At 42.2% G+C, this 14403-nt stretch overlaps 1 protein-coding gene across 1 annotated transcript in view; it reads right to left on the bottom strand.

Annotated features, from left to right (window-relative positions):
* Positions 1-672: 672 nt before the first annotated feature.
* Positions 673-14403, bottom strand: part of LOC104337234 (potassium voltage-gated channel subfamily A member 1-like) — a 31290-nt gene continuing 17559 nt past the window's right edge. The window contains exons 2-4 of the mRNA XM_075441805.1: positions 3683-3813; positions 3109-3244; positions 673-1335 (exon numbers count right to left, since the gene is read on the bottom strand). The gene's annotated coding sequence lies outside the window, so the exon portion shown is untranslated. The remainder of the gene's footprint in view (positions 1336-3108; positions 3245-3682; positions 3814-14403) is intronic.

The raw sequence follows: 14403 nt of genomic DNA, 5'->3' as shown, positions 1-14403 counted from the left end.
TCTCACAGAAATTTTAGGTAATGTACTCAGATGAGTATTTTTTAACTTCCAACGAGAGCCACATGCTTGGAACGCATCTAATATACCTCCTCTCACAAAGGAAACTCATGCTAAGCCATTCAACACAACCCAAGCCTTTGCTGTTCCAGGCCAGCGGCAGATCTCCTGGGCTGTACTCCTTCTTAGTCATACAATGGCTGAAAGCTCTGAAACTTTAAGCTAGCACTCCTTAGAAACTTGCATATTCTGTGACGAAGGATGTACTGCAGTCATTATTTATCCCTGAGCTGTAGGGACATAAAAGACATGAGCAGCCTGATGAAATGGGTGACACTCCACTGGCTCACATGGCTAATACCAGTTCTAAAGAGCCACAGTGAGAACTGAAATAAAGAACATACACCTACAGGAAACAGAAAAAATCTACTTTTCAAGTACAAATAGCCTTATGAATAATTATTCCTGAGCTGAGCTTACCACTCACTGGTAATTTTTTCACCATCTCAAATCCTACATCAGAAGAATTTCAGGCTGTGGCAGACAGATACAGATTCAAGATAGATATAAATATAGATATAGATTAACCCGTTTACAATTATCAGTCATTATTATTCAAAAACTGTTATCACTATTATGCACATGTGACATGGTTCTGCAGAATGGAGACATAATTTTATTGAGTTATAGATGGGAAAAAGGCATAAAGAATACAGATAATGCACATTTCTGAAATAGCAATATAAACATAAACAGAAAAATGTTCAAGTCAAAGCCACATTTAAAATTAGACTAATCTTCAGATCCATTCTAGACGTGTATGTACAGCATTTTTACTCTAAAAGTAGAAATACAAACTCCAGAGATGCAACACATCTCAAGAATACAAAATAAATAAAGATGAATGTCAATAAAAGAAAAACAACAAATACTTGAATCTTCTTCCAGAATGATGAGAAATTTTGATATGTAAGAACCATGCTAGAAGATGCCCAATCCATGACAAGAACTCATTTATTTCCAAACAAAATCTCAAGTAGTAAAGTCTTCCTGTGCCTGGGAGTGAGTTCAAAGCATTTAAACTTCTTTGGGACCCCTGGACACACCTTTTGTGGTGCTGAACAATTCCTCTATGAGAGAAACCTCCAAGCAGAACAGATTTTCAACATTTTGCATGAAGAAATCCAACTCACTGAGAGTATATGCTTGATGGGCACATCACAGTTATTTATCCAGGAGAAAAGTTTTCAGTGACTTCTGACCCAGGATGACTTGAGAACAAGGAATAAACGAGTTTGGTTTCAGTCTCTGCAGCAGTGTCTTCCTAATGGTCAGTATCTGCAGGAGGAAAGCAAAGCTATAGCAAATATCAAGAGCAAATCCTCAGGCTCCACACTGGATACAGAATTATGGCTTAGAACCAAGTGAAAGATGCACCATTGTTTCACTGTGCTTTCAAGGGCGTTAATGTTAATTAAGTGACACCAAGCACCATCAGTGGTTTTCCTGCTGGAAATGGCTTCTTCATCAATTTGTTTGCATAACCAAACATCCTAGAGAAAAACAGTATAGTTTCCAGTTCTTGCAAACTAGATTTTTACAGTAGGCTTTTTTCTCTTCAGAAAAATAGGTCAGTTCCCCTGCAGTAATATACACAATCCAAGGTTTACGTTTCTGCTTCCAACCAGTACGCTGAATGCAACGAACCCTTCAAACTGGGCATTTGAAAATGCAACTGACTCCTGCAGCTGGTCAAATGACTGTTTGCAAGGGACAGATTCCCCCTGACTTCAGAGTTGAACCGAGGCCTAAATACTTAAGCCTTTTTCTACTCTCAATCTCACTGTCTGAAAATATGGACCATAAATATCCTGTCCCAGGAGATTAGCCCTGGAACTTTATTGGAACTTAAAATTACGTTCAAACCATGTCCTAATAAAAACAGTGACTATTAAATAGTAAATAAAATAGGTTCCAAGGATGTCAAATCATGATTACAATGACTTCCATTTTTGTATAACTTCAAAAATAAGTGTTTTTTTCTTTACATATTGGAAAATAAAAAGACTTGATATACAAGAATAATTTAAATAGATGGGAATATAAATGTAAAAAATAAGAGAAGATTGCTTAAGAACAGTATTTAAAAAATAGAAAAGACATTCCCAGGTAGCTTCCCAGGCAGCCTATGTAAGAAAAAATTAAAAAAAAAAAAGAAGAAAAAAAAGGGGATTTTTCAAGTAGTTTCTACTCGGTGGGATCAAAGAAATTGGTTTCAACAGGGTGTGAAAGGGAGCACAGAATACTCTGACCATAACCGCATATCTGAACCATACTACTTTACACACACACTTGCCTTAAATCAAGTGACTTTAAATCAATCATGATTAAACGGCGGCTTTTTTCAGTGTGTGTGCAAATGCTTCGCTTCCCCAGGCAGCCCTGAATGTGCAAAGAGGAGGGAGAGTCCCACAAAGCCGGTCATTCACATTCCGAGTGCGGCAGCACGGGGACCACACGGCCACCGCGCTGCTCGCCAGAGAAGGTTGCCCTGGCATTCGTCTGTACGTTCCCCAGTTTTGGCAAAGTTTTCCACAGTCCTGACAAAGCCTGGAGGTGACTTACATGAAAAGAAAGCAAAGTGAAATACTTTTGAAAGATTTTTGAACTGAATCTGTGTGAAATAAAATAAAAATTTCTCCCCACTCCCAAAAAACAAAGACACAGTTTCTATCAAAAGAGCTGTCCATGTGTTAATCTGCAGTGAAGACTCCGTGCCAGAGCTGGCACCCTTTGAAGTTAACGGAAAAGCTCCTGCTGTCTTTGTGATGCCCAGATTCCTGACTGAATTGAAAAATAACATGGCATTAGACTTCCTAAGCTCCAGATAGCTCTCTGAAGATCACTGTCTTACTCCAGTGATTACAGGAGAGGTCAAGGTGACCGGGTTAGATGTTGCACTCGCACACTTCAAACTGGCTGAGCTGAAAACAGTCGCTCCCTAGAAGGGCTCCTGCTTTTGTTGTGAGTGAGCTCAGAATGAGCCTCAGCCAGGACAGAATGGCAGATTTGAGTAGAAAAATAAGAATTCACATTTCAAAAATAAAATACCTGGCTTTTCTTCTGGTTTTATTGATGCTACTTTTTCTACTTTTTTTCCTACTGATCCATGTTAGCTGGAATCAAAGTTGAATTTTACGTCAGTTTTTCACAGTGTTTTTATACTTTTCTTCTTTCTTTTCTCCTCCTGAAGGAAGAAGAAGAAAAAAAGAAAGGTTGGAAAAAGAGAGGGACTTTAAAAGAGACATTATTTTAATTTTTTAATAAACACATTTATTCAAGTGATGATAAATTAACTGAATTTGATGTTGGCACGCAAAATACAAAAAGTATGAACGTTGCAGAAGTGGCATTTCGATTTGGTTATATATTTTCTGTTGTGGGAACTTTTTGATTAAGAATTTTCAGCCAACTCAAATGCACAAGTATTAGAAGTCCCTGCAATCTGACATCATGAGCCATAATCTTTCAGAGTAGCATGGAGAGATCTGTTTCATGCAGCAGAGCATCTACGGTATAACATAGTAGTATATGTAATACAAGCTAGGATAACACAGGGTAAGAGATTAATATTCTGCATCATACTGTGCTCTGTTATTTTTATCCTGCTGTTTCTTTCACTCACCATCTCATGACTCACACTCTCCCCATGCTGGAATTTCTGTTTCAGTCTCGTGGCTCACTGGTGTGTTACGGAAGACGATGCTGTGGAAAGCCATCTGGAGAATAACGCTACTGCACAAGCTCCAGGTCGCGCTTAAAAACAAAAGGAGACAACGTCACTTCTTTATCACATAACTGCTCTGACTATTGCAGCCTCTGTAGCAAACTGTCTTCAGTATTTGTGAGGGCTGCAGTTCTTCCTCTTTTTATAGCCTTGGTGACGTTGCTGGATATAAGGTGGCGAAAGTGTTCCAAGTTACAGACAGTCACATGGAACACGGACACTGCACAAACCTTTAGAAAAATTATAGGACTCATCCTGGAGGTGACAGGGGCTCTTGTGAGACAGGTTAACGGCATTCAAAATCAGTAAAAGAGATGCTCCTTACACGTTTCTTCATTAACATTATCACCTCAGGGATATGGTCTTTGATGCCACACTAGACAGACCATCGAGGATCTGTGCTTCATGAGGCCAAACCACAATTCCTTGATGTGGAATGGGAAGGCCAGGTCACAAGAGGAATTAGATGCTTAAATCCTTACTAACTGCATGCATGACTACTGTGATCCAAAATGCAGAACATCAAAATCCCAGTTCAGTCTGCTGCTTATAATCCTGTACTCATACGTCTTAGTGGACGCAGTTTCCCAAGTGCCTAGGCTCTGGCCTCTGTTTAAATCCAGAAGTAACATGGCGTTTACTAGTTAGGAACCTAAGTTCTACCACATCCCAGAAATTAGGGTGATCAGAGGAAGCATAATTATTTTCTTTTACCTCTTAGCAGAGTGTTAAGAGCCCTTGCTCAAGAAATCTGATTCCCTCCTTTGTCTGCCTGTATCTGAACTTTCATCTCCATCTTCCTGAGGGCACTTTCTAACCACTCAGAAGCCAAGATCACAGAGGGTTCACACTTTACATGAACAAGAAAATACTCCCTATGCTAAAGGGAGTACTTCAATACCATTTGAATCAGCAATTTGACACTACATAATCCTTAAAAAAATATTCTTACCAGAAAATAACTAGCAATTCTCAGGCTGGAAGGTCATGTTTTCTACTTTTATGCCCTGTCACTTTAAAAAATGAACGTCATTGGAAGCAGTCAAAGAAGCCTTGTTCACAGAATATCTACATCTTGCGAAAAAAGGTAATTATGTGGGGAAAGGAGAATAAAATCCTAACTCAGGGATGAGAATTCCACTCAATAGCAAGATTCCTCTCACGTAGCTAGTGGAGGAACGAGCTCTCCACAGACCTTAGTGTGTATCCAGCCAAAGTAATCTGCCTTTTTGCTGAGATGGTAGGTAGGAGTCAGCTTGATTCTGGAGTAAGGTTAGCAGAAGGATCATTTATACAGGTAACACTGGAAAACACAGCATATTTTATTCCTATGACTGCTATGTTCTCCAAATTTGCCTTGGGGAAAACTTCCTATTCTGTCACCTCATGTGCTTCACATGGATTTCTGATGATGATTCAGAGAGTAGTCTTTTGCTGGTGAAGTAGCCTAATCCAGCAGAGACACTTTGCTGCTCAGCATCCAGACGCCAGCTCAAGTCACCCATCACATCCTCTGCTCTCTTTTCTTGTCCATTCCCAACGTCACTGGCTGCCTGGAGGGCAGCAGATGTGCATGATAGAGAAGGAAGACTGAAGGCAGCACATTCAAATGTCAGGTCTTCCCTGAATCCAAAGGGCAGAATCTTCCCTCAGTCCACCCTCAGTCTTCAAACGTGACCTCAACACACCAGTTATGTCACTTCTCGCAGACAATTCCTCCAGCTGGAGGACAATCAATGCAAGAGCCTGAGGAGAGCCCGAGAACGTGATTAGTGACCTGAAATGAAGGCTGTGCCAACTGCAGTAGAAGCTTCCACTAGAATCTCTTCCACTAGAGTCAGCACCTCAGGACAACAAATGCTGCTGCAGTTTGAAAGATGATTACTGAAGGCAAAAAAAAAAACCAAAAAAAAAAAAAACAAGCTACAGGGAATCGGAGTAGCCAGAGAAATCTTGTTAAAACAGCAGTGTCCTGCTGTGAGCAGCTGTGAGCCTTCTGTTCAGGCTCCTTGGTACCACTGTCCTAAACAACAAGTTTTTCCTTGTCAAACTCATCTCAGCAGCCCTTCAGAGTAATGTTTGTGCTGAGCTGCAGTCTCTTGTCTCGAACCTGCATTTGTCTGCAGCTGTTCTAATCTGACTGTACGAATTAAAGTGGACTCTTCACAATATCTTACTTGTCAGCTTTGTCTCACCATCTGAGAGGCACAAAAGGCCAGGAAAGCAACTGCTCAGAACAGTCAGGAAGCTGCTGGTGAAGGGGAGCTCTCCACTCACACAAAGTTGGTACCGAGTCTCTGCACTCCCTCCCACTCGTCTCCTCTGAACACAAGGAAAGGAAGATGCAGGGGCACAGTCCACTCTGCTCACTTGTAGTCAACTGGTGTACGGGATAGAGCAAAGCAAAGGACTTTCTCAGTGAACCGTTTCCTTTGGAGAATGTTAGGTCCTCAGAAAGGACATTTTTCATGGAAACATGCCTGTTTCAGTTCAGAGTTCTCTGAGAAAGGTTTTCCCAGTCAGATGGGAGGCGGGCTCTTTACCAGCTCTAGCAGACAATAACTCGCAGTTCCTACAAGCTCGAGCAGACTGGTCTTGAAACATCTCTTTGTGATAGCTGCTTGTATGTGGCTGACGGGCCACAAGGCCTGAAAGACCACATATCCTGGATTATAATTGTACAATATTTTCTGGACCAGCCTAAGCATGTTGCTAATTAGAACAATGCAAAGAATGGTCTCACTCATTGTGACTTCACAAGATAACAGTGAACATTATCAAATGCACAGCAGAAGATCACAAAAGACAAATTAAAAAGGAGGACTGCTATGTTTCGCCGCATTCCCAGACGCAGCAACCAGGAGATCAAACAAAGCTTGGCCTACACTATTCTTTGGTACATGTTACACACTGGATGGGATTGCTTGTGGGCAAAAAAAGAGACTGCAACAGTAGAAATCCAACCCTTTCGCAGATATCCCCTTGGAATTTTAAAGGGCCAGTTCAAACCCCAAGTTGGCAGCAATCTGATGATGAACTTGAACCTGAGTGTCTAATGTTGATTATAGACCTGAGTCTCTCACACTGATGAGGTGTGCTATCCTCCTTTCATCCCACATGAAAAATCAGACAGTTGGAGTTTATGGAGAAAGGAAAACTGTATCCCCCACCCAGGGTACTGCACCCAGGTACGCAGTGAACTCTAATGTGGGTCGTAAAAGACTTTGGTCAACTGGCTGTCAAATAGAGCAGCCCACAGTTTTTTTCTCATTACTTCAAGCTTTCAGGAGGTTTCCATTCAACTCTGATAGCTTAAAACAGCAAGACCAACCTGCTTCCCCTTCATGCTCATTCAATGGGAAGGTCAGTGACGCCCTGATTCTATGATTCTTGGTGTGTGTCAATACAGCCTTCTAGTTTGCATATTTACATCCTTACTTGAAAAAATGTCTTTTCTCACTGTTAAGCCCTAAAGCCATGCATGTACTTTTCTCTTCTGAACTCATCCCATTTTAATCCTATGCCTTTCATCCTTATCTGCTAGTGGATCTCCCATACTCATTTTAAACAAGATTTTTAGTAGGGATTCTAGAAAAAAATAAAACTAACATGATTTTCTAGTAGTGATTCAAAAGATGGAGTTAGGGCCTAGAGGGTAAACTAAATCTTAAAATATATATAGCCACTATAATTTCTGGATAGCATTGATCCAATTACACACTGCATCCCCTGTAACTGCACCTTCATGGCAAATGGAGGCCCACCGCTGGATAGAAATGTTATATGGCACTGAAAACAACAAAGAAGGATGTTAGTTCCTTGCTCAGTGCATCACGGGAAAGCACTTAAAGTGCAAGAATTTTGCCTTGAAGTGTAACTTCATATACTATGAAGTATAGTACTATATTTGAAACAAGAATTAGAAGGAAAGGAATCTGCAAAAACCAAACATGACTACTTGATATGTCGGCACCAAAAGTGTGTGAGATATTTCTCCATCTTACAAAGAGTTTCTGTCCTAAGAGCAAAGGCTCATAGTTTGTTTTTCCAAGAAACTACAAGTAAGTTTTAGACTTACCAGTATTAACTGATTTATGCAACTTTTATACTTATTCTGTCCATGAATCAATTAGTTGCCAATCTCACTGTATTTTAAGTGAGATCAGCACCAGATGGAGAGCAGACTTGCTTATTAAGGGGTTTTATCAAAAGAGTAATTCAGCAAATATACCTCTGAAACCCAGTATTGATATTGAAAAGTCTAACAAACTTTCCTAAGAAATCACCTGATACTGTGGCAACTGGATTCAGTTTTAAGTTATTGGCAGAGATCGGTATCCCCTCCTTGAACTGCGCTCTGTCTAAAATAGAGCACTGAGCTCAGTTCTGACCCCCGCAAAGCCAGTGGCACAGCGCCAAGCGTCTTCAGCTGCATCAGGACCGGGACTATTGTTTTTAAGACAGACACTGTCGATTACCTAAATCGCACACTTTGACTCCCATGGTAAGGATTAGATTAGCTCTTTCATTTCCATTCATGGAGTTTAATTAGATCGGCCTTGATCTGTTCAGCAACATGAGAGCAATCATTCCGAGGCATCGTTTTTCCTCTATTCCTGCTTCTACGCAGGCTCTGTGAGAGTAGACTTTTTCTCTGTGAACTGGGAATGTAGACCAGGAGCACATTCACATCAAAAAAACACAGAATTTGCTGAAACAATACCAGCTCCCTTAATATAACGTGGCATCAGGCCAGGTTCCTGGTCCTGCAGCTACCGGCTGCCTGTCTGCCAAGGCAAATGCAGGCAAAGGCTGACAAGGCAATGTTGAGTCTGACAGCACAGAACTTCAACAGGTGTTGCTGGAGCCTGGAGGAGGTGGTGGCTCTCCGAGCCTCGCAGAGGCTGTCAAAACCAGCGGGACAGCTTGGCAAGGCAGCCTTGCTAACGGCTCTGGTAGTTGTACAAAGAACCAGGCCATTCATGAATTGAAAAAGAGCAAAAGACGAAAGCATGTTTCAGGAGAGTCCCACACACCACAGTTTTACTTCCGCTACAACACTTGAACATCTCAGAACTAAGATTATTGCGCTCAGCGGAGTCCTTAATCATTCACCATCCTTCCTCTTGACTTAAAGCACTCAGCAGCCTAGCTTCGCCTCCTAAAATCTACAGAAATAACCAGATCAACACAGCTAGATCCGAGCAGGTCATAACCTTCTAGTTCTTATTCAGAGGACAGTCTTCCAATGAATGCTCTAGTCATTTTTTCCTGTGACATCTCCACCTGCTTCAAGGAAGGCTGAATGTCCACTGTCAGTGACACGTCTGGTGTAATCACGGAGGAAGACCAGGTAAGGGTCCCCAATGGTCTTGTTACACTGAATATTTACATCCTCTCTGGAAAGGCAGAAGTGAGATAGAGTAGCCTGCAAACGCTCAATTTATTTACAGCAGTTGGCACACAAAGCAATTTTAAAGTCCTTCAGAGAAAGAGGAAAGAGCTAGATGAATGCACACCAAAATGGCCAGTGAAACTTGCCACCACATAATTTGTAAAGAGAAAATCCTCATATGTATTACAGAGATTTAAATATTTGCATGCGTTCCAAAAAAAGGCTTGAGCACCTCTGGGTATACCTATACAAGCTGTTTCAAAAGAAGCTAATGTTCAACATTAGCATTTAAATCTGAATCAGCCTGACACTCGCCACAGTGAACATTCAAGGGATGTGGCTGCCACCACATTGGGTCAGTGCTCTACTTCAGTTACTGAGAAAGACCATCAGTGTGGACACAGCATTCATCACCTGCAAAGTGAAGGCTTGTGATCGCTATGCAAGCTGCAGCCAAAGCTACAGAGATGCTAGGGTGCACGTGGAAAAGAGAATGAAGCTGAAAATGTCACATCATCTTTCCATTAATCAGTGGGTCAGCCCCTTTTGGGATGCTGTGTGCAGCTTTAGATGCTGGAGCTCAAAACAGATGAGAAGGTTTACAGGAAATGTGCCGATGATCCAGGGTCTCGATAAACCGTCATACTGAAAGCTGCTGGAGAGACTGGATTGCTTGCCTTAGAAAGGCTACAAATAAGAAGACTGGGCAAAATGTATGGTATATAGAACCTGGCAAATCAGAAAGACTGGCACCTTTTGTGCTCTGAAAAAAAAAAGTTCACGGACAATGACTAATATAAAAGGCAGGAAATGTAAAAACAGGAAGAGGAATTACTTTTTTACACAAAATGAAATTAAGCTATGGAACTTAGTGACACAGGCAATCACACAGGCCAAAAACTTCAATGGATTCCAAAGGGACAGGACACTTATAGGAACATCCAGATTATCCAGAGTTATAAAGTACAGACAATAAAAACATGGAATAGATTGCTATCCGAGCTATCTTCTCAAATACTGAACACTAGTGTGGCACGCTATGATGCTACACAAGGCCTTTAAACATCATTTCATTACTTGTAACCCTTCAGACAAGTTTTCTTCAGGAAAGTCCAAAAGTCTCATTTGCCTCAAATTCCTTCTACCTTCTGAAGCTCCTTTTTTTCCAGGTTAAGCATTATCTACTGACGGTCACACCCAGCCTTATATGATGCCATGTGATGCCATTCTAGAAAGCACAGAAACAGACTGAATCGTAATTTAGGCTCAGAGCTGACAGTGAATAATAATTATCTCATCCTCACCTCACCCTTTTTCAAAATATGCTTTCTGTGGCTTTTCTTCACTAGTTCAGAACAAGGCTCACACTGACTGCTACGGCACCCAGCCAGCAGTGGGAAAGTTTACTGAAAGCAGCAGCAGCGCTATTCGATCCTACATCTGCTGAAGCCAGTTGCAAAATTTCCATTCAGTTCTCCAGTAGAGGAACAGGCCTTCAGAGTCCAAACACCATTTGAATCAAAGGAGAGTGGAGCAGGCATTTCTTTGGTCCAAGTTCCAGCTGTCAGCATGTTTTGCAGATAAGAACGGTAAAGGTTTTTGTCATACTTTACACGATTAAGTTACTCTTCATTCAATACCCATGGAATTTGGTAAGAGCTATGATATATCTGCGTACTGAGCAGTACAAGTCATTCTCAGTGACATCTGTCCTTCATCATGGGCGATACCAATTGCCCTCAACACCCACAGATGACAAACGGAATTTAGTGCCTGAAAAAAATATTGCTCAGCACCTTGTTGAATTGTGCTCTTTGTGTACAGCAAATTACAGAGATGGCATATCTGTTCTCCAGTGACTTCCAGTGTCTTTCCTGACTTCTCAGATGACTTTTAAAAACGGGGATTGTCTACCTAGGGAAAAGCCATGTTTATTCTGGTTAGTCTCTGCACAGTCATTCTCCTTTAAAATAACAAAGATTAAATTTGTTTTAGCATTCTGAACTGGACTAAGTTACACATGAGTCAGGCCTACCTTTATTTCAAATGTGATCACTCTGAGGGTGACAGAGCCCTGGCACAGGCTGCCCAGGGAGGCTGTGGAGTCTCCTTCTCTGGAGATATTCAAGACCCACCTGGACAAGGTCCTGTGCAGCCTGCTGTAGGTGACCCTGCTTCGGCAGGGGGTTGGACTGGGTGACCCACAGAGGTCCCTTCCAACCCCTGACATTCTGTGATTCTGTGATTCTGTGATTATTCACAGAGGAGTATGCTCCACTTCAAGTCATCGTACCTCAGATCTAGCTTTTTTTTTCATTCAGATGACACTTCCCAGGTGTTGCCACACAGACAAAGCCTTACAGCTTTAGAAAAAGCCTATGTCCAATGGCTGGTCTTTCTCTACAGCAGGAAAATCGCTGTAAATTCCTCATAGTAAAGTCTGAGGAGCCATAGTAATTCCCCTGTTACATACACTGCATTTTCCCCAAATAAATGCAGCTGCACCAAAAGAGGTCAAAACTCTGCAACAGAAACTGCAAGATGATTCTCAGAACATACATATGTTGTGGCAACGCCCCAGATACACTTCTGTTCCCAAATACCTTATGATTTATCACCTATGGGTATAACAAAAGGTATGGCTCAACTATCTTGGGATCTGCCTTTTCCTTTTTTTCTGGAAGATATGCTTTTGTAAGATACTCCTTGCTTTTAGCCTGTGTGCTTATAGCATTATTTTGAAAAGCCACTAGGCAGATGGTCCCCAAATGTGAGTTAATAACTTGTAGGTAGCTTTTGGGGAAGCTTTTAGAAATCCCTTCATGCAAAATGATTTTGCAACATGCCTGCATGCCACTTTGGCTATTTTAGCAGACTATTTCAAAATGGTCAAGAGAAAATGGCAGATTATGTTCTATTTGTTTGGCAGCAGACTCTTACATTTATTTTGCAGTAGTAAAAGAATATAAAGGGAAACCAAATCACGCACAAGGCTTTTACTGAAGGTTTTTCTTGAACCTGGAAGTCCTCACTGGCTACAAGGCCAGGATGTTTGGGCCTCTGCCCCTCTTCTGCAGCCCTGCTACAGCATTTCTTACCATTCGAAGTAAGGCTGTTTTTTAACAAAATAGGACAGGCTGAGTATTCAACAATCATGAATCAAACTTCATAGCATCATGAGATTAATTTAAAAATCAGATTTCAAATGTGGGGCTCTTCCTGTCTACCTTTGGCTTGTTAGAGATACTGTATTTTTCACATGGTATACAGTTAGAAGTATTGCTACTGCCTGACCTGGTGAGCATCTCCCAGTGTTTTTGAGCAGATTTCACAAGAAATCCATCACTATACTGAAGACAAAATGCTGCGGTCTTTCTTAACAATGTCAGCAGATCAAATGCCTTCTAATCCCCACACAGATCTGTCTATATGTGAAGCATTCAAGTTTAATTGCCTTACCTCCAGGGTGATTCGTAACTTTAGAAAACAGAATGGAAAAATAGAACATAGAGTATTTTCAGTTGGAAAGGACCTACAATGATTATCTAGTCCAACTACCCGAGCACTTCAGGGCTCACCAAAAGTTAAAGCACATTGTTAAAGGCATTGTCCAAATGCCTCTTGAACATTGACAGGCTCGGGGCATCGACCACCTCTCTCGGACACCTATTCCAGTGTCTGACCACCCTCTTGGTAAAGAAATGCTTCCTGATGTCCAGTCTGAACCTCCCCTGGGGCAGCTTTGAACCATTCCCACGTGTCCTGGCACTGGATCCCAGGGAGCAGAGCTCAGCATCTCCCTCTCCACGTCCCCTCCTTGGGAAGCTGCAGAGAGCAATGAGATTGCCCTAAGCTTCCTTTTCTGCAAACCGAACAGACACACAAGTCCTCAGCCACCCCTCCCAGGCCATGGCTTCCAGCCCTTCCACCAGCTCTGTTGCCCTGCTCTGGAGGCATTCACGGACCTTCACAGCCTTCTGAAATGGTGGGGCCCAGCCCTGCGCCCAGCACTCGAGGAGCGGCCGCACCAGCGCTGTGTGCAGCGGGACAGTCCCCTCTGCTGGGGGCTGGCTGGGCTGTGTTTGATGCCCCCGGGGTGCGGTTTGCCCTCTGGGCTGCCAGGGCCCGCTGCTGGCTCCTGTGGGCTCTCCAGCCGCTCCTCTCCACGTTTATACTTGTGACCAGCGCTGCTCACCCCAGATGCAGAATCCGGCATTTTGACTTGTTAAATTTCATCCCATTAATCACAGCTCAGTCCTCCAGTCTATCCAGATACCTCTGCCAGGCCTCTTGTCCCTCAAGAGAGTCAGCAACACCTCTCAGTTTGGTACCGTCAGCAAACCTGCTAATGGTGCATTCAAGTCCTGCATCCAGATCATTGATAAACATATCGAACAGAACTGACCCCAGAACTGAACCCTGAGGAAACAGAACTTTGGCCCAAGGTATTAAAAAATCAGCTTAGAGCTCCAAGTTGATAGTTCCAATTTCTTCCTCAAGCACAGCAAAACCTCCTACCACAAGGGACGAGGAAGTAACACCTCCTTCGGGATAGGGCCAAATTTTGGAGGATGAAGAACAAACTCCAAGATGTACTTTCTTCTTACAAATCACACATCACCAGTACATACCTATCTATATTTTCTTCTTAAATACCCCAGCTGCTTCACTGCTTACAGCACTCATGAGGAGAGGATGAGAGAACCAATACACACGGGCTCTTAGCCACATTTCTTGTGGCATCATTGAAAGGGTCTCATCGACAGAACTGGTGATGAACACAGTATAAGAATGTAAATAAAACAGATTGCATAGGCTAGACCAGAAGGGTAAAGTCTAGTGATTAGAGCAATAAACATGTTTGCAGATAACACAGAAAAGTGCATGTAACAGCTATCCTACTAGAGAGCAGTAAATTGACAGTTATTTTGGCTAGGTGTACCTTACAGATTCATTTTAGTTTATGACTGTAAAATATGTGGGCAAAAAGGGTGACTACATGGTCCTTAAGTTTAAGGTATTACCCTCCTCATCAGGAAATGTGTCCTCTCTTCTGCGTAACAGCACTGTGTGATCTTGGGGAAGTTGTTTAGAGCTCAGTTACGCTTTTCAGGTGCAGTCTTAAACACAGTATAGTAATATGCTTTGCTTTTCTTCCTGTCCACTCTCAAATCAGGCCAGAAAGTTCTATAGCAAATGCCACTAGCGGGCATAATACATATGG

Source organism: Opisthocomus hoazin, chromosome 1 (assembly GCF_030867145.1).
Source record: "Opisthocomus hoazin isolate bOpiHoa1 chromosome 1, bOpiHoa1.hap1, whole genome shotgun sequence".
Lineage (NCBI taxonomy): Eukaryota > Metazoa > Chordata > Aves > Opisthocomiformes > Opisthocomidae > Opisthocomus > Opisthocomus hoazin.
The sequence above is the reverse complement of the archived record's forward strand: the minus strand, read 5'-3'. Positions and strand labels throughout refer to the sequence as shown.